The 21087-nt window shown below is 38.4% G+C and overlaps 1 protein-coding gene across 1 annotated transcript in view; it reads right to left on the bottom strand.

Annotated features, from left to right (window-relative positions):
- LOC133638906 (apelin receptor B-like) overlaps positions 1-20783 on the bottom strand; it is a 37965-nt gene extending 17182 nt beyond the window's left edge. Inside the window, exons 1-4 of the transcript XR_009823699.1 lie at positions 20463-20783; positions 8615-8716; positions 8412-8536; positions 1-8 (exon numbers count right to left, since the gene is read on the bottom strand). The exon at positions 1-8 is cut by the window's left edge and continues 87 nt beyond it. The gene's annotated coding sequence lies outside the window, so the exon portion shown is untranslated. The remainder of the gene's footprint in view (positions 9-8411; positions 8537-8614; positions 8717-20462) is intronic.
- Between the last annotated feature and the right edge of the window lie 304 nt (positions 20784-21087).

Here is a 21087-nt window from a genome sequence, read left to right on the forward strand (position 1 = left end):
CAGATCACCTGTAATAAATCAAAACAATAATATCATGCATTTATTATGTAAACATGTCTGACAGCAGCCTCAAGGCTAAACAAATAGAATACACAGACAAACGATTCAATATCCGTGCACAAAATAACAATAAAACTACACAAATAATGCAAATATGACTTGGTTCTAGACTACTACTACTACTACTACTACTACTCAGTCCCAGGTGGTTGGGCTCAGTCCACAACACGCTCAGTCCGTCAGCAGAGCAGCAAAACAGTGGCGCCAGGCCGCCGACCTTTAGACACAACTAGTGTATCACTCAACAATCTCCATCCCTGACCGCTGATCCCTTCCTCCACGCGGCCATTCCCGCTCAAGTCATCTTCCTCTCATTATAAAGCCTCTGCTATGAACGCCATTGATGCTCCCGTGACTATTTTTAGAACCGCAAAACTAGAGTCATTGTTTTATCGCCCTCTTTTTGCCGTTTGAGTCACAATGGAACCAGTCTCTCTTTGGCGCAATCAAAATTGGTACCGTGCACGATTCCAAAACAAGAAGTGTCCTAGTAGGTAATATTCATGAATCAGGAATGAACCTAGAAGCTAACGTTCATTAGCCAGGTAGTAAACTAGTAGCTAACATTCATAGACCAGGAAGTAGCTTAATTGCGAACATTCATTAACCAGGTAGTAAACTAGTAGCTAACATTCATTAACCAGGTAGTAAACTAGTAGCTAACATTCCTAGACCAGGAAGTAGCTTAGTTGCGAACATTCATTAACCATGTAGTAAACTAGTATGTAACATTCATTAACCACGTAGTAAACTAGTAGCTAACATTCATTAACCAGGTAGTAAACTAGTAGCTAACATTCATGACCCAGGAAGTAGCTTAGTAGCGAACCTTCATTAACCAGGTAGTAGCCTAGTAGCTAACATTCATTAGCCAGGTAGTAAACTAGTAGCTAAAATTCATAGACCAGGAAGTACCTTAGTTGCGGACATTCATTAACCAGGTAGTAAACTAGTAGCTAACATTCATTAACCAGGTAGTAAACTAGTAGCTAACATTCATTAACCAGGTAGTAAACTAGTAGCTAAAATTCATTAGCCAGGTAGTAAACTAGTAGCTAACATTCATAGACCAGGAAGTAGCTTAGTTGCGAACATTCATTAACCAGGTAGTAAACTAGTAGCTAACATTCATTAACCAGTTAGTAAACTAGTAGCTAACATTCATTAACCAGGTAGTAAACTAGTAGCTAACATTCATGACCTAGGAAGTAGCTTAGTAGCGAACATTAATTAACCGGGTAGTAGCCTAGTAGCTAACATTCATTAACCAGGTAGTAAAGTAGTAGCTAACATTCATAGACCAGGAAGTAGCCTAGTAGCTAACATTCATTAACCTTGTAGTAAACAAGTATGTAACATTCATTAACCAGGTAGTAAACTAGTAGCTAGCATTCATTAACCAGGTAGTAAACTAGTAGCTAACATTCATGACCCAGGAAGTAGCGAACATTTATTAACCAGGTAGTAGCCTAGTAGCTAACATTCATTAACCAGGTAGTAAACTAGTAGCTAACATTCATAGACCAGGAAGTAGCTTAGTAGCTAACATTCATGAACAAGGTAGTAAACTAGTAGCTAACATTCATTAACCAGGTAGTAAACTAGTAGCTAACATTCATTAACCAGTTAGTAAACTAATAGCTAACATTCATTAACCAGGTAGTAAACTAGTAGCTAACATTCATTAACCAGGTAGTAGCCTAGTAGCTAACATTCATAGACCAGGAAGTAGCTTAGTTGCGAACATTCATGAATCTGGAAATAATTTAGAAGCTCAAATGTATGAACCAGGAAGGAACCTCGTAGCTAACATTCATAAACCAAGATGTAGCGGAGTAGTGAACATTCATGAACCAGGAAATAGCCTAGTAGCTACCAATATTGAACTTGGAAATAGCCTAGTAGCTAACAATATTGAACTAGGAAGGAGCCTCGTCGCTAACATTCATGAACCATGAAGTAGCCAACATTCATGAACCAGGAACCGAACAGCTAACATTGACCAAAGAACCACCATTACATGTTATGTAGACCACAAGAAAGTCTTTTACATTTAGAAAATAATCATAATCATGACTCCTTTAATGCACCCTGTAATCCGGTGCACCTTTTGTATGAAAATAGACCTGCTCATCGGCAGTGCACCATTTAATCCGGTGCGCCCTATGGTCCAGAAAATACGGTAATTTAGTGCATGGAAACATAGCGAATGAAAGTTTCCCCTTGGTTTAGAGAAAACAAAGTGTACTGTTCCGTCATCTTATGTTATCCTCGTGAACCAGGAAGTAGTCTGCTAACTAATGAACAGACAGACAAAGGAACACAAATACCATAACTAATTTGCTCTTTCTATTTGAGTCACAAAAGAACTGTTCACCTCACTTCCAAAGAAACAAATGGTACATCTCCGTCACCCTAAGTTATCCCCATGAGCGTAGGAAAGCCACACAAATACGATGCAACTTTGTGTAAATGTTGCAGTTGACTTGTTGTTGTCCACCTATGCCCCCCTCCCCCCTCACAGACTGTTGTTGTGGTGAGGTGTGTGGCCTCAGGCTGTAAACCACACACGGTGAAGACAAACTGCAGAGACCACACCGCGTGGACGTCCTTCCCTACTCTCCTCATGGCCGCCTGTCATCTATTAGTAACATAACAACAACAGACAAGAAGCAGAGAAAACGAGGTGTAGTTCCTCCTCAATAAGACATGAGAGTGTGAGTCTGTCTGTCGTGGAACTTCTTTGATCTTTTCATGATGACCTCGTGAGGGGAGACATTTTTGGTGATATAAGTGACACCTGCGGAGGGTGAGGAAGTGTGTGTGGTGTGGCGGTTGTTTGATGAGTGTGTCAAGCTGTCACTTGACTGCATGCACACATGAAAGGAGGACGGGAGGCTTCTGCCGAGACAGCTGGCCCCTGAAGTCATTCGTGACATCATGAAGCGGCTGCAACCATGAATGTAATGCTAACAGCTAGCATTGCATTGGTGGCGCCCCCTAGTGGCATTCAGTCCTAAAACGTGTTGCCAATTCTGCCGGCAAGCATTTTAAGCATAATTGATTGGAAAAACGGTTGATAAACAGATTAAGGGTCAATTCATGTGAGGATTCTCACTGACAGTTTGGTTATGTTTTGTTTTTTTCTCTGTTTGTTTTATTTCCTGTCAGCGCTCTTATTTTGGTTCCTTTTCCTGCATGCCTCCCTGAGCGCTTGTTTCCCTCACCTGTACCTGGTGGCAATTGCCAATCAGGCTCCTATTTATACCTGCCTCTCCCTCCATTCAGTGCCGGAGTATTACTAGCTCAGTGGTTCTTAACCTGGCTTCGATGGAACCCTAGGGGTTCGGTGAGTCGGGCTCAGGGGTTCGGCGGAGGTCAAGACACACCCGACTCATCGTGTAAATAAAAATGTCTCCCTATCGGCGTATTACGGATACGGCAACAGCAGAAGTCAGACTGATTTGCAGGTGTGTAATTTGTTGTGAGTTGGTTTTGTTGTTTGAACAAGGTGATGTTCATGCACGGTTCATTTTGTGCACCAGTAAAAAAACGTGGTAACACTTTAGTATGGGGAACATATTCACCATTAATTAGTTGCCTATTAACATGCAAATTAGTAAGATATTGGCTCTTAAGTAGTCATTATTAAGTACTTATTAAAGGCCTACTGAAATGACATTTTTTTATTTAAACGGGGATAGCAGATCCATTCTATGTGTCATACTTAAATAATTTCGCGATATTGCCATATTTTTGCTGAAAGGATTTAGTAGAGAACATTGACGATAAAGTTCGCAACTTTTGGTCGCTGATAAAAAAAGCCTTGCCTGTACCGGAAGTAGCGTGACGTTGCAGGTTGAAAGGCTCCTCACATTTCCCCATTGTTTACACCAGCAGCAAGAGCGATTCAGACCGAGAAAGCGACGATTACCCCATTAATTTGAGCCAGGATGAAAGATTCGTGGATGAGGAACGTGAGAGTGAAGGACTAGAGTGCAGTGCAGGACGCATCTTTTTTCGCTCTGACCGTAACTTAGGTACAAGCTGGCTCATTGGATTCCACCCTCTCTCCTTTTTGTATTGTGTCACAATTTTTTTTTTACATAAATAAATACAATCATGTGTGCTTACAGACTGTATCCCTGCAGACTGTATTGATCTATATTGATATACAATGTATATATTGTGTTTTTTATGTTGATTTCATAAAAATAAAAATAAATAAAAAAAAAATATATATATATATATATATTTTCTTGTGCGACCGGTACCGGGCCGCGGCCCGGTGGTTGGGGACCACTGTACTATATGATTTGCCTGAGAAGCTGGACAGGACAAAAAAAATTATTAAAAATGACCATAAGTCTTGAACTATAGAAAGTATTTCAACGGTTGAAATCTGCGCTTTTGAGTTTTATTACGGTAAGCAGAGTGGGCGGGGTTTGTTTTCAGGGCAGCCAGCCCCAAACGCATGTGTCACGAACAGACGCGAAAGCAAATTTTTACAACAAATTTCCGCTTAAAAGTGATAATATATCATATTGTAGGTGTTTATTACACGTTGCATTCATATTTTGCTGTTGGTTACGTTTTTGTTGTGTTTTGCTTGACAACCATCGAGGAGCTGGTCTGAGAAGTAAAAGATGTTCATATGTTGTTAATATTCAGTGTTTTATTGTTCATAGTTAATTTGGTAAATCCCACTTTCTTTATTTTAATGTACAATTTGGGTGTCCCATTCAGTAAAAAAAAAGTAAAATTCCATTCCGTTTTTTTGAGGCGGTCTGTTTTTAGAACTCTATCGGAAATTGTGACTTTTGGTATTAGTGTTCCTGCAAAAAAGGGACCCAAACACACATACTGTACAGCAGGTTTTTACATCTAAATGTGTATATATCGTTGATACACACATACACATTGGCCCCCCCCAGACACATTTTTTCTCTCAATGTGGCCCCCCGAGTGAAAATATTTGCCCAGCTCTGGCTTAGAGGGTCTTTACTGTCAGGCACAGTCTTAGCAGGTGCCATTTTTGTTGCGTATTTGGGCCATTTACACTTTCTTTTCTGTGTCATGTTCAAATGCAGCCAAAGAAAATGCCATGGGCCAAAAAAAACAAGCACTGACCTAAACAATAAAAATGCATACAGTACATTTAAAAATAAGCATGGCCGGCCTACGGGGCTTTTTGTAAAGCACATTTAGCTCAACTAAATGTCTACCAAAATACTCCTTGCTGCCTCCTACCTTACTTGTTTAAAAGTCACAATTTGTCAACAATACTTAAAAAAATAACTACAAGTATATTTTGATATTAATCTGTGACCTGAGATGTTATTTGGCACATGTTGCAGACACCTTAGATTTCACTCTAGTCCACAGGTGTCAAACTCAAGGCCCGGGGGCCAGATCTGGCCCGCAAACACCTGGAAAAGATATGTGTCAATAAAGTACTTCATATTTTCTCACTAAATGTAATGGATTTTTTTCATTTTGACAGAAAAAGATATACAGTATGTACTGCTTGAAATTGCATACATTTTAAACTTTAATAGTAGAGATGTCCGATAATGGCTTATTTGCCGATATTCCGATGTTGTCCAACTCTTAATTACCGATTCCGATATCAACCGATACAGATATATATAGTCGTGGAATTAACACATTATGCCTAATTTTGTTGTGATGCCCCGCTGGATGCATTAAACAATGTAACAAGGTTTTCCAAAATAAATCAACTCAAGTTATGGAAAAAAATGCCAACATGGCACTGCCATATTTATTATTGAAGTCACAAAGTGCATTATTTTTTTTAACATGCCTCAAAACAGCAGCTTGGAATTTGGGACATCTCTATTTAATAGTGTCCAATATCGCAACAAATATTACAGTATATTATCATACTTTCCAAACATGTTTTTGTCTAAATAAAAATACTTAACTTTACAGCAAACTACCCATCAAATTAATAAAAATGACAATAAATGTTACATTGTATTTTACAGCATAATACTGTTAATTGAAAAAACTACTGTTTTTTGCGTTAAAATTCTGTTGACTGAGCTGCCAGTTTTTGACTGTAAAATCTCCGGTTGTTGTTTTTAACGGTGTATTACTGTAAATGGAAAGACGGTACATTTGTTTTTACGGTAGAAAAACTGGCAGCTAAGTTGCCAGAATGAAAAAAGAACTTGTACTGTTTTTCCATTAAAAATATAATGTTGTAAAAACCAATGTCAATTTAACACAAAAATTCTGGCAACTAAGCTGCCAGCTTTTCCCGTAAAAACCCCCTCAAAAAACTGTTTTTTCATTTACCGTAAAATATTGTAAAAAAAATAAAAAAAACTTTTACAGTAAAATTTTGTAAATGTAAAGATTTTACTGTAAAATTGACTGTCTACTTAAAACAATTTATATAATTAATAATGAAATCTAGCGGCAAATTCACACATTATTCACTGTGTGGCCCTCAATGAAAACCAGTCTGGCATCCCCGGTCTAGTCCGTCTTGTGTCAAAGTGAGTAACGTAGGTGCTAAATAGCCATGCTACCATGTGATGGATTTTGTATAGAAAAAAAGCATCAACATCTACTTTCCTTGCATTTATCAGCAGCAGGTGAGCATAGTTGCTTACATTAGGCTTATGACCCAATTACTGCTGCCAAATGGGACAACTCCTTTGTAACTCAGACATTTTGTCTGCTCCCCTCCCCATTCACCCTAATTGGGAAGAAGCAGTTGACACCATGTTGACAGACACCAAGGATGGGGGAGACGTTCATGTTTATAGCTTTAGTTAGTCGGGGCTCATTTGCTTTCTGTTTATAATGCATGCAAAAGATGACCCCAAAAATAAGTTGTTTTTTTTATCTTTAGAAATATGTTCAGTATATGTTATGAATATATACACTACCGTTCAAAAGTTTGGGGTCACATTGAAATGTCCTTATTTTTGAAGGAAAAGCACTGTACTTTTCAATGAAGATAACTTTAAACTAGTCTTAACTTTAAAGAAATACACTCTATACATTGCTAATGTGGTAAATGACTATTCTAGCTGCAAATGTCTGGTTTTTGGTGCAATATCTACATAGGTGTATAGAGGCCCATTTCCAGCAACTATCACTCCAGTGTTCTAATGGTACAATGCGTTTGCTCATTGGCTCAGAAGGCTAATTGATGATTAGAAAACCCTTGTGCAATCATGTTCACACATCTGAAAACAGTTTAGCTCGTTACAGAAGCTACAAAACTGACCTTCCTTTGAGCAGATTGAGTTTCTGGAGCATCACATTTGTGGGGTCAATTAAACGCTCAAAATGGCCAGAAAAAGAGAACTTTCATCTGAAACTCGACAGTCTATTCTTGTTCTTAGAAATGAAGGCTATTCCACAAAATTGTTTGGGTGACCCCAAACTTTCGAACGGTAGTGTGCATGTACAAAACCAGTGAAGTTGGCACGTTGTGTAAATGGTAAATAAAAACAGAATACAATGATTTGAAAATCCTTTTCAACTTATATTCAATTGAATAGACTGCAAAGACAAGATATTTAATGTTCGGACTGAGAAACTTTTTTTTTTTGTGCAAATAATCATTAACTTAGAATTTAATGGCAGCAACACATTGCAAAAAAGTTGTCACAGGGGCATTTTTACCACCGTGTTACATGGCCTTTCCTTTTAATAACACTCAGTAAACGTTCCTCCAAAGTTTCTCATAGACATTCTCATTGACATCCCACTGGGTTGAGAGTTTTTCCTTGCCCTTATGTGGGATCTGAACCGAATCGTTGTGGCTTGTGCAGCCCTTTTGAGACACTTGTGATTTAGGGCTGTATAAATAAACATTGATTGATTGATTGATTGAATGCCTGTGACCTTCGATCCGACATCGGTGTGTAAAGGATATCACCACATGGGCTCAGGAACACTTCAGAAAATCACTGTCAGTAACTACAGTTGGTCGCTACATCTGTAAGTGCAAGGTAAAACTCTACTCTTGTTTTTATTTACGATTTACACGACGTGCCAACTTCACTGGTTTTGTGTTTTGTACTTCATATAACATGTCATGGTGGGACCGCAATTAGTTTAGCAGCGGCGTCATACAAATTGACTAAATGTGATGATGATTTCAAAAAAGTTGACATTTATGGTCACGCTAATAATAATAATAATAATAATGGATTAGATACAGTCTATCATTATTGAATAGTAAAATCGGAAGCGTCTTCTCACTTCCTTGACCTCCCTATGCACGAGGTGTTTGTCTGACCTCACGACCCTCAGTGACCCCTGTAGACATCCAGAGCTGAGGCAGCTTTTCCTGATGAGCTACTAACCTTACATAGGGGGGGTCACACGGACGTCCAGGTTCTTCTTGACCGGGAGACTCTGTTGATAGGAACCTTCCTGCTTTTCCACTTGTTGTCTCCGGCACCAGAAGTAGGCAAGCTGCAGTGTTTATCTGATATAAGAGCGAGGAGAAGTATAAATAGGTCAGCGGTGAACTCGGGGTCACCTGGGAGAAAGGCGGCGTTCCTACTCGAGGGGGTCTTACACCAGACCAACGTTGCAATCAGAACGTATCTACTTTTCTTGTTGACACAGGTGACGCGCTGTTTGCCGTAAGAGGTCACTTCCTGTCCTGGCGAAACAGACAAGGGATGACCCGGTTAGGCTGGGGTGAAGATACCCTCCTACAATCACCTATCAACCTTTGTGATATTGACATTAAACAACATATTACACACTTTTTACACTATGGAGAGACATCATTTGTAATGGGCCACAATTGCAACAAAAACAAGCCACTATAAAAAGGTTTGTAGGAAAAACAGATCAATGTATACACACACAAATACCACTATTTAATTATTTAAAAATGATAAGCTATGCAGAAATACACATAAAAAAGAGTGACATCTACAAAACCCAAAACCAGTGAAGATTGTACGTTGTGTAACTGGTAAATACAAAAACAATACAATAATTTGCTAATCCTTTTCAACTTATATTCAATTAAATACACTGCAAAGACAAGATATTTAATGTTCCAACTGAGAAACTTATTATTTTTTTTGCAAATAATCATTAACTTAGAATTTAATGGTAGCAAAAGTTGGCACAGGGGCATTTTTACCACGTGTTACATGGCCTTTCCTATTAACACTTGTCGTTTGGGAACTAAGGAGACCAATTTTTGAAGCTTCTCAGGTGGAATTCTTTCCCATTCTTGCTTGATGTACAGCTTAAGTTGTTCAACAGTCCGGGGGTCTCCGTTGTGGTATTTTAGGCTTCATAATGCGCCACACATTTTCAATGGGCAATAGACTACAGGCAGGCCAGTCTAGTACCCGCACTCTTTTACTATGGGTTTTGTAAATGTATGTATGTATGTAACTGTTGCTACTAATAATTATTATAATTTGTTTTATTTCTCTAAAAACAGAATAATAAGTTCATAAAAGGGAATTCAAATCAAAATGCATAAAAGTTCATAAGAAGGCTATATTTAAGTTACTATGGTTAAAAATGTAATTTCATGCCTTTTTTGTTAAGTTTGAAGTGTCTCGTTTGGTTTGTCGTCTGATGTAAGGAAGCTACTTCCGGGTATGAGAAAACATTGTTGATGCCATGTGAAGGCAGAAAGAGAGAGACTGACTGTCACAAAGACTAAAAGGTGTCACAAGGACTCTAAGAGTTTGGGCTATAAGAGCCTGAAGATCACAATTTCCTCCTATAAGAAGGCCAACGAGGTATTTGTTTGTCATATCTGTTTGTATTTACTTCGGTAAAATGTTTGATCCACATGCTGTGCATGTTGTTATTTTTACGTTTATAACGTGCTTTATTTTATTTCAGTTTTCACGGTGAATTTGAAGGGAAAGGAAGCCTTCAAATAAATCAGTTCAAGAAAGCCATTGTGTCTGTGCTATTTGGAGGGAGTTACAATGTATGTGTATGTATATATATATATATATATATATATACACACACCCGTTCAAAAGTTTGGGGTCACCCAAACAATTTTGTGGAATAGCCTTCATTTCTAAGAACAAGAATAGACTGTCGAGTTTCAGAGGAAAGTTCTCTTTTTCTGGCCAATTTGAGCGTTTAATTGACCCCACAAATGTGATGCTCCAGAAACTCAATCTGCTCAAAGGAAGGTCAGTTTTGTAGCTTCTGTAACGAGCCAAACTGTTTTCAGATGTGTGAACATGATTGCACAAGGGTTTTCTAATCATCAATTAGCCTTCTGAGCCAATGAGCAAACACATTGTACCAATAGAACACTGGAGTGATAGTTGCTGGAAATGGGCCTCTATACACCTATGTAGATATTGCACCAAAAACCAGACATTTGCAGCTAGAATAGTCATTTACCACATTAGCAATGTATAGAGTGTATTTCTTTAAAGTTAAGACTAGTTTAAAGTTATCTTCATTGAAAAGTACAGTGCTTTTCCTTCAAAAATAAGGACATTTCAATGTGACCCCAAACTTTTGAACGGTAGTGTATATATATATATATATATATATATATATACATATATATATATATATAAAAATGTGTTTGTATATCTACACACATACATAAACACACACATAGTGTCTTCAAAGTGTGCAGTTCTTTACTAAAATAGGGACTTTTGTCTGAGCGAGAACCCTTTATTCATGTTTACATGGTTGCTTATAAAAGTACCAATGATTGTCACACACACTCGGTGTGGTGAAATTTGTCCTCTGCATTAGATCCATCCCTTTGATCACCACCTGGTGAGGGGAGCAGGGAACTCTGCTTCACCATACACACTTTTCGGTTGGCGAACTATGTTGAAGAACTAATTAAGTTTGTAAGTAGGGATGTCCGATAATGGCTTTTTGCCGATATCCGATATTCCGATATTGTCCGACTCTTTAATTACCGATACCGATATCAACCGATACCGATATCAACCGATATATACAGTCGTGGAATTAACACATTATTATTTCTAATTTGGACAACCAGGTATGGTGAAGATAAGGTACTTTTTTAAAAAAATTATAAAATAAAATAAGATAAATAAATTAAAAACATTTTCTTCAATAAAAAAGAAAGTAAAACAATATAAAAACAGTTAAATAGAAACTAGTAATTAATGAAAATGAGTAACATTAACTGTTAAAGGTTAGTACTATTAGTGGAGCAGCAGCACGCACAATCATGTGTGCTTACGGACTGTATCCCTTGCAGACTGTATTGATATATATTGATATATAATGTAGGAACCAGAATATTAATAACAGAAAGAAACAACACTTTTGTGTGAATGAGGAGGGAGGTTTTTTGGGTTGGTGCATTAATTGTAAGTGTATCTTGTGTTTTTTATGTTGATTTAATAAAAAAAAAAAAAAAAAAAAAAAAAAAAAACGATACCGATAATAAAAAAAACGATACCGATAATTTCCGATATTACATTTTAACGCATTTATCGGCCGATAATATCGGCAGGCCGATATTATCGGACATCCCTATTTGTAAGATCAGGTTCCACTAATTTACTGCGATGAATCATGATGAGCAATCACAATTTAAAAGTGTGATTAATTTGTTTTAAAAATATAACAATTTGACAGCACTACTTTTTACATTCACTGTGTATGGGGAAAAGAGTGTTTTTATTCACCACTCTTATTTAATTTGAATAATGCACACTACCGTTCAAAAGTTTGGGGTCACATTGAAATGTCCTTATTTTTGAAGGAAAAGCACTGTACCTTTCAATGAAGATAACTTTAAACTAGTCTTAACTTTAAAGAAATACACTCTATACATTGCTAATGTGGTAAATGACTATTCTAGCTGCAAATGTCTGGTTTTTGGTGCAATATCTACATAGGTGTATAGAGGCCCATTTCCAGCAACTATCACTCCAGTGTTCTAATGGTACAATGTGTTTGCTCATTGGCTCAGAAGGCTAATTGATGATTAGAAAACCCTTGTGCAATCATGTTCACACATCTGAAAACAGTTTAGCTCGTTACAGAAGCTACAAAACTGACCTTCCTTTGAGCAGATTGAGTTTCTGGAGCATCACATTTGTGGGATCAATTAAACGCTCAAAATGGCCACAAAAAGAGAACTTTCATCTGAAACTCGACAGTCTATTCTTGTTCTTAGAAATGAGGGCTATTCCACAAAATTGTTTGGGTGACCCCAAACTTTTGAACGGTAGTGTACATAAACATGAACTTGGGAAAAGGTGGTATTGTTACCGTGGGAAACGAGAGCAAGGAGAGTGTGATTTCTTCTGAAGCGAACAGCGGGACTTAGGAAGCTTTAGCGTGCGCAACTTCACGCGTGTAACGTGAACTCTTTTATGGACCTTAGTGGCCGTCTAAACTTGGGAGATGTTAAATAAGTTTTCAAGACTCACACATGAGAACACGCACGCATTAAACACACCCCTGCATCTTACACACACTCACTGGCTGAAACACAATAAGCTATTGTAACCTCAAACCCAGAGGTCTTGACTCCCATGTGCTTTTGTCATTAGTTTCAATTATGAGGCCATGAAGTCAGCCTCTGGTGACACGTACTTTCCGCACGCACGCACACACACACACACACACACACACACACACACACACACACACACACACACACACACACACACACACACACACACACACACACACACACACACACACACACACACACACACACACACACACACACACACACACACACACACACACACACACACACACACACACACACGCACACACAATTCCTATGTCACTGGCTCGTACGTGCACATGCATCCTACGCTGTTGCACATTTCTAATAGAAATGATCTTATAGTTGGAACTTATATCTGTCAGTAGACTCGCTATGCACGCGCTAAAAACTACGACATGGATGACAAAGGAGAAGACGCAGTTTAAGTGGAGCCACGTAAATAAGACGGCCCACAAAACGGCGCATCCTGAAGAGAAGGTCAGAAAGCGGCTTAAAAACGGTCTGTAAATCAATCTATGCAAAAAAACACCTCATGTTATCTAGACCAGTGTTTTTCAACCTTTTTTGAGTCAAGGCACATTTTTTGCGTTGAAAAAATCCAAAGGCACACCACCAGCAGAAATCATTAAAAAATTAAACTCAGTTGACAGTAAAAAGTCGTTGTCGCAAGTGTTGGATAGGACTTTAAACCATAACCAAGCATGCATCACTATAGCTCTTGTCTCAAAGTAGGTGTACTGTCACCACCTGGCACATCACGCCCTGACTTATTTGGAGTTTTTTGCTGTTTTTTTGTGTGTAGTGTTTAGTTCTTGTGCTCCTATTTGGTGGCTTTTTCTCTTTCTTTGGTATTTTCCTGTAGCAGTTTCATGTCTTCCTTTGAGTGATATTTCTCACATCTACTTTGTTTTAGCAATCAAAAATATTTCAGTTGTTTTTATTAGAGATGTCCGATATTGTCGGCCGATAAATGTTTTAAAATATAATATCGGAAATTATCGGTATCGTTTTGTTTTTTTAATCGGTATTGTTTTATTAATTTTTTTTAATTAAATCAACATAAAAAACACAAGATACACTTACAATTAGTGCACCAACCCAACAAACCTCCCTCCCCCATTTACACTCATTCACACAAAAGGGTTGTTTCTTTCTGTTATTAATATTCTGGTTCCTACATTATATATCAATATATATCAATACAGTCTGCAAGGGATACAGTCCGTAAGCACACATGATTGTGCGTGCTGCTGGTCCACTAATAGTACTAACCTTTAACAGTTAATTTTACTCATTTTCATTCATTACTAGTTTCTATGCAACTGTTTTTATATTGTTTTACTTTCTTTTTTATTCAAGAAAATGTTTTTAATTTATTTATCTTATTTTATTTAATAATTTTTAAAAAAAAGGACCTTATCTTCACCATACCTGGTTGTCCAAATTAGGCATAATAATGTGTTAATTCCACGACTGTATATATCGGTATCAGTAATTAAGAGTTGGACAATATCGGAATATCGGATATCAGCAAAAAAGCCATTATCGGACATCCCTAGTTTTTATCCTTCTTTGTGGGGACATTGTTGATTGTCATGTCATGTTCGGATGTACTTTGTGGACGCCGTCTTTGCTCCACAGTAAGTCTTTGCTGTCGTCCAGCATTCTGTTTTTGTTTACTTTGTAGTCAGTTCAGTTTTAGTTTCGTTCTGCATAACCATCCCTAAGCTTCAATGCCTTTTCTTAGGGGCACTCGCCTTTTGTTTATTTTTGGTTTAAGCATTAGATACCTTTTTACCTGCACACTGCCTCCCGCTGTTCCCGACATCTACAAAGCAATTAGCTACCACCTACTGATATGGAGTAGTATTACACGGTTACTCTGCAGAGTTCTAGACAGCACAGACACTCAACAACAACACATCATTTGCAGACTATAATTACTGGTTTGCAAAAAATATTTTTAACCCAAATAGGTGAATTTAGATAATCTCCCACGGCACACCAGACTGTATCTCAAGGCACACTAGTGGTTGAAAAACACTGATCTAGACTACAAGGAAGTGTTTAGTAAAAAAAATATATAATATGACGAATATAAAAAATGTGGCAGGCCACATAAAATGACGTGCCGGGCGACTTCAAATGGCGTTTTAAGCCTGATAAAATAATGTGGAGGGCCAATTAATATGACCTGGCGGGTCACTTAAAATTATGTGGTGGCTCCCAGGCCTTGGGTTCAACACCTGTGAATTAATGTATGCTTTTATTTAGATTTTATCAAAGTACGCTACACCTTTATTACACCATTATTACCATTACTTTCCCGCTCAAGTTGACTACAATGGCTTAATAGTGACTTCACTTGAAGTCACCAAGGACAATTCCTTGCATTATAAACGGGTTACGTTGCCAAATGCAATCTCCTGCACAAAAATCCCTGTTTATGGTCTAAAATGTTATTGTTAGCAATCAGGCTAATGTTGATTTTGCTGTTATCAGGTTGCACTTCAGGTTCATCGAGGTCACAACAGGACTCTCGCTTTTTCTTTTTTTTTTTTCCCAAACACACGAACACATTTCTTCCCATTTTATTTGTGTATGTTCTCCAAGCCCCCCCGTTTCCTCAATGGATGGAAGGGAAGAGAGGAGAGACAGTGTGGATGTGACACAACAATGGCAGGAAGTTGCTTCAGATGAGCAGAGATAAGTAAAGAGTGGGGAAAAACACAACAGTAAAAGTTGCAAGCCAACAAACATCCCTGTTGTAGAGATAAACACGCACACACAAAGTTAAAACGTTATTAAAAACTAGATGAGGCAATTCTTGAAGGAATGCGTGTGAATGCTCCAATGTTGACGTTGAACTGAAATCCTGGAATTTTTTTTATAATTGTTGAAGTAGCGGCACACAATTCCCAACCAGGTTGAATATTTTGAAGTTGGAACTGTTTGAATCAGATGAAAAATGTGGGGGTTGTGGAACTTTGAAGAATGTCCCATTTCAATGGGAATTTCCCAAAAATGTGTGAATTTCGGGAAAAGCGGGAATTCTTTTTTTTAATTGTAAAAAAATTAAATGCTCTGAATGAGTTGAAATGGTTGGTGTCGGAAGTTTTCAAATCGGCCGAGACATGTTGAAGTAGTAACATGTTGAGGGGCGGTATAGCTCGGTTGATAGAGTGGCCGTGCCAGCAACTTGAAGGTTCCAGGTTCGATCCCCGCTTCCCCCATCCTAGTCGCTGCCGTTGTGTCCTTAGGCAAGACACTTTACCCACCTGCTCCCAGTGCCACCCACACTGGTTTAAATGTCATTTAGATATTGGGTTTCACTATGTAAAAGCGCTTTGAGTCACTAGAGAAAAGCGCTATATAAATATACTTAACTTATAAATAAATAAATGGGTTGTACTTGTATAGCGCGTTTCTACCTTCAAAGTACTCAAAGCGCTTTAACACAATTTCCACATTCACACACTGATGTGTTGATAAATGGCTTTCGCTTTGCTTTGTAGAGTTTTAACTTGCACTTACAGATGTAGCGACCAACTGTAGTTACTGACAGTGGTTTTCTGAAGTGATCCTGAGACCATGTGGTGATATCCTTTACACACTGATGTCGCTTTTTGATGCAGTACCGCCCGAGGGATCAAAGATCACGGGCATTGCCGCTTACGTGCAGTGAATTCTCCAGATTCTCTGAACCTTTTGATGATATTACGGAGCGTAGATGGTGAAATCCCTAAATTCCTTGCAATAGCTGGTTGAGAAATGTTGTTCTTAAACGGTTCGACAATTTGCTTAAGCATTTGTTGACAAAGTGGTGACCCTCGCCTCATCCTTGGTTGTGAATGACTGAGCATTTCATGGAAGCTGCTTTTATACCCAATCATGGCACCCACCTGTTCCCAATTAGCCTGTTCACCCGTGGGATGTTCCATTTTAAAATCTAGCCTAAAAGAGGATTTAATGTGTTCTGAAAATGTGTTTTTAGATGATATGGATTGGAAAAAAAACATTTCAGTAAATAAAGTCAGATAGCATGTCTCTCTTAATAACAGGTTAATACATGATTTATGTAGAAATTCCACCTGATTTGCTTTATATCTAAAAAAGTAGATTAAAATATGACTGTCTATCTGTGTTGGCCCTGCGATTAGATGGCGACTTGTCCAGGGTGTACGCCGCCTTCCGCCTGATTGTAGCTGAGATAGGCTCCAGCACCCCCCACAACCCCGAAGGGAATAAGCGGTAGAAAATGGATGGATGGATGTATTTTAGTCGGACAAAAAAAAGAAAATAGCATTAAAGTGTACAGGATGTATTATCTAGGATTAGGCCTTAAACAGTATGCACTAGGGATGGGCGATACCACACTTTTAGGATTCGATACGATACCGATACTTTTTCTTGCATTTTCATCGATACCGATACCGATACCAATAATTTCTTATTGCCAATTTTTTGTCAGTCAAAAATATTATTACTATTGTTATTATTTAAGACAAATCACAAGACAAATACAGACCATTTATACCACATTTATTATGGTCAATATATAATAAAAGTAAAATTAAAATAAATAACATAAATATGAAAAATAAATTAAATATTATATATAATAATAACTATATATTATATAGAATAATAATTGAATATTAGGGCTTTCCAATTAACAGTCAAATCCGAATTGCAAGAAGCTGCAGTTATTTTTTAAAGTTTGTGATATAATTAGCAATTAATGAAATATGAAATAGGCTAATGTTTTCGAAATGTAAGAAATCATGTTACAGATTAAAACCAAAATCTCCAAATTGTATCTCTTTCTTATCTTGTTTTAAATACTCAAGCAATTTTCAACTAACAGTAAATTCCCCTGTGTGGAAATTATTTGAATTTAGGATAATCATTTAAACAAAAATATTCAGCAAACATTACTAAAAAACAAAAAAAAACAATGCCTGTTTTAAGTCAACAATTGGACAACACTGGATATGCCTGACTGCATCGCTGTCGGCTGGCTGTGTGTGTGTGTGTTGCACGTTGACGACGCTCATTCGCTGTCTCCTGTCACGTGACTGGGCCAGCTCTATACTCTGCCAGGTACAGGGGTGTCCCAGCACATAGTAAGTTAAGTAAGTCATCAAAAACATCTGAAAGTGATGCTTGCACCCCCCACACGCCTTTTTTTGGTTTATATCGATACTTTTTTCAGAAAAGTGATGCCAAATAAGTAGCGTGTGAGTATCGATATATCGATACCACAGGATCGATACGCACATCCCTAGTATGCACATGTTCCCTACTACACATGACCCCTGCAAGTACCGTCTACTACAACAGTAGCTCCAGGCCACAAAAAAAACATCATTCATAACGATCGGCTCTCATTTCCTACCCAAAAAAAGATGAGGTTTTGATGATGATGATGATTGCACACCTGGCACGCCGGCTACTGTTATCCTGAGGAAAACAATTAAAAGGGACACACACACTTCCTGCATTGAAAGAGCATCTGTGTCACCTCTGACCTCCACTTCCTGTTCTCCACGCGTGCCTCCAACTTTACGCTTCTAAAAAACTAACGAAGAAGGAAAAAACTCTGAGTACGAATCAGTTTGGGGTGCTAGGAGGAGTTTGGTGTGGACGAACCATTATTTTCTTCCACTTTGGCTTCCTGTACGTGTGCAATGGCCGGTTGTCCCAATACATTTGGACATTATTTGTATGGCCTTAATTGTATGGTTTCACATACACACGGAACATTAAATGGATAAATGCCATTAATGGTTAGTGTGTTGTGTCTCTAACCCCCTAAATCCCTCTTGGGGCATAGTGGAGGGGGGGTAAAGGTAAAACCCCTCTCCGACTACGTTACCAAAAAACTTGTAGATGAGGCTTTACAGCTCACTGAAGGCCAGACTTTAATCTCCTTCACACATATGCCCACCCCACACCCTATATGCCCCCCCCCTCTCCCCCCAGCTAAAACAGCAGGTATCGCATGTGCGACACAAGATAGCGCTTTTTAATAACAGTACAGGCACTCCAAAAAGGAACCACTGATACAAGTGTAACAATAAGTTAGCCCTTGGTATTATCAAAATAACATGGTGCAATATAGAAAATATAAATTATATAAACATGGCCAATGATAGAGATTTTAATATTATTGTTATAGTGTGATAATGCAAAACCCAAAACCATTGAAGTTGGCACATTGTGTAAATGGTAAATAAAAACAGAATACAATGATTTGCAAATGCTTTTCAACTTATATTCAATTGAATAGACTGCAAAGACAAGATATTTAATGTTTGAACTGAGAAACTTAATTTTGTTTTGCAAATAATCAGTAACTTAGAATTTAATGGCAGCAACACATTGCAAAAAAAATTGTCACAGGGGCATTTTTACCACTGTGTTACATGGCCTTTCCTTTTAACAACACTCAATAAACGTTTGGGAACTGAGGAGACACATTTTTTAAGCTTTTCAGGTGGAATTCTTTCCCATTCTTGCTTGATGTACAGCTTAAGTTGTTCAACAGTCCGGGGGTCTCCGTTGTGGTATTTTAGGCTTCATAATGCACCACACATTTTCAATGGGAGACAGGTCTGGACTACAGGCAGGCCAGTCTAGTATCCGCACTCTTTTACTATGAAGCCACGCCGTAGTAACATGTGGCTTGGCATTGTCTTGCTGAAATAAGCAGGGGCGTCCATGATAACGTTGCTTGGATGGCAACATATGTTGCTCCAAAACCTGTATGTACCTTTCAGCATTAATGGTGCCTTCACAGATGTGTAAGTTACCCATGTCTTGGGCACTAATACACCCCCATACCATCACACATGCTGGCTTTTACACTTTGCGCCTAGAACAATCCGGATGGTTCTTTTCCGCTTTTGTCCGGAGGACACGACGTCCACAGTTTCCAAAATCAATTTGAAATGTCAACTCGTCAGACCACAGAACACTTTTCCACTTTGTATCAGTCCATCTTAGATGAGCTCGGGCCCAGAGAAGCCGGCGCCGTTTCTGGGTGTTATTGATAAATGGCTTTGGCTTGCATAGTAGAGTTTTAACTTGCACTTACAGATGTAGCGACCAACTGTAGTTACTGACAATGGTTTTCTGAAGTGTTCCTGAGCCCATGTGGTGATATCCTTTACACACCAATGTCGCTTTTGATGCAGTACCGCCTGAGGGATCGAAGATCACAGGCATTGCCGCTTACGTGCAGTGATTTCTCCAGATTCTCTGAACTTTTTGATGATATTACGGAGCGTAGATGGTGAAATCCCTAAATTCCTTGCAATAGCTCGTTGAGAATTGTTGTTCTTAAACTGTTCGACAATTTGCTCACGCAATTGTTCATAAAGTGGTGACCCTCGTCCCATCCTTGTTTGTGAATGACTGAGCATTTCATGGAAGCTGCTTTTATACCCAATCATGGCACACACCTGTTCCCAATTAGCCTGTTCACCTGTGGGATGTTCCAAATAAGTGTTTGATGAGCATTCCTCAACTTTCTCAGTCTTTCTTGCCACTTGTGCCAGCTTTTTTGAAACATGTTGCAGGCATCAAATTCCAAATGAGCTAATATTTGCAAATAATAACAAAGTTTACCAGTTCAAACGTTAAATATCTTGTCTTTGCAGTCTGATCAATTGAATATAAGTTGAAAAGGATTTGCAAATCATTGTATTCTGTTTTTATTTACCATTTACACAGCGTGCAAACTTCACTGGATTTTGTTTTGTACATAACAAATAACATGTTGTTATGTATATCGCCTATCCCCAATGTGTACTCATTATTAAAACTGTTACACAAAAAGTGTAAACATATTGTTTATATTGAAATCATGTGTACTCACCCTTTGGAGGGCTTAGCAACTATGAGGAAGAGATTGCTGAGGTCAGTCTCTGTAAGAAAACCATTTTTTAAAAAAGACATTAGCCACTGTTAAGTGTAAAACGAGTGTGTGCCACTTACCTGCTGATAAGGTGACCGGAACAAGATGCAGAGGGAGACTTGGGAGGAGAGTCTCTTCACATTGGGATTAAACAAAGCAACATACTTGATGCATATTTTTTTATTTGTTACCATCAGCCATGTCGTACTGAGCTGCCAGGACTGAGCGGTAGGCCCTTCTTGTCTGGTTCTGTGGTTATCATCGCAACATTTCTTCTTTGCCGTCACCTATGTGGTAGCTTCTTTTTGGAAATTGCGCTCTATGCTGACATTCTAATGTGTGTTTGAGCAAGTTTAACACATAGAAGAACCGTGTATGCGATCAATAAATTCATTTACCGACTTAATCCTGCAGTAGCGCAGCTGATCTCCATCATGGAGTCAGCCCGCCTCCATTCAGGCGTCTAAACGAGGCTAAAAGGCCGAGTGAGGCGCACTGGACGGCGCTGTGGGAATTGGCCCTAATTCACATGCAAATTCCCCAGCACGAGCTGAAAGAGCCGGAGCAACAGGTGTCGGAGGAAGTG

This window comes from Entelurus aequoreus, linkage group LG21 (genome assembly GCF_033978785.1).
Source record: "Entelurus aequoreus isolate RoL-2023_Sb linkage group LG21, RoL_Eaeq_v1.1, whole genome shotgun sequence".
Classification (NCBI taxonomy): Eukaryota; Metazoa; Chordata; class Actinopteri; order Syngnathiformes; family Syngnathidae; genus Entelurus; species Entelurus aequoreus.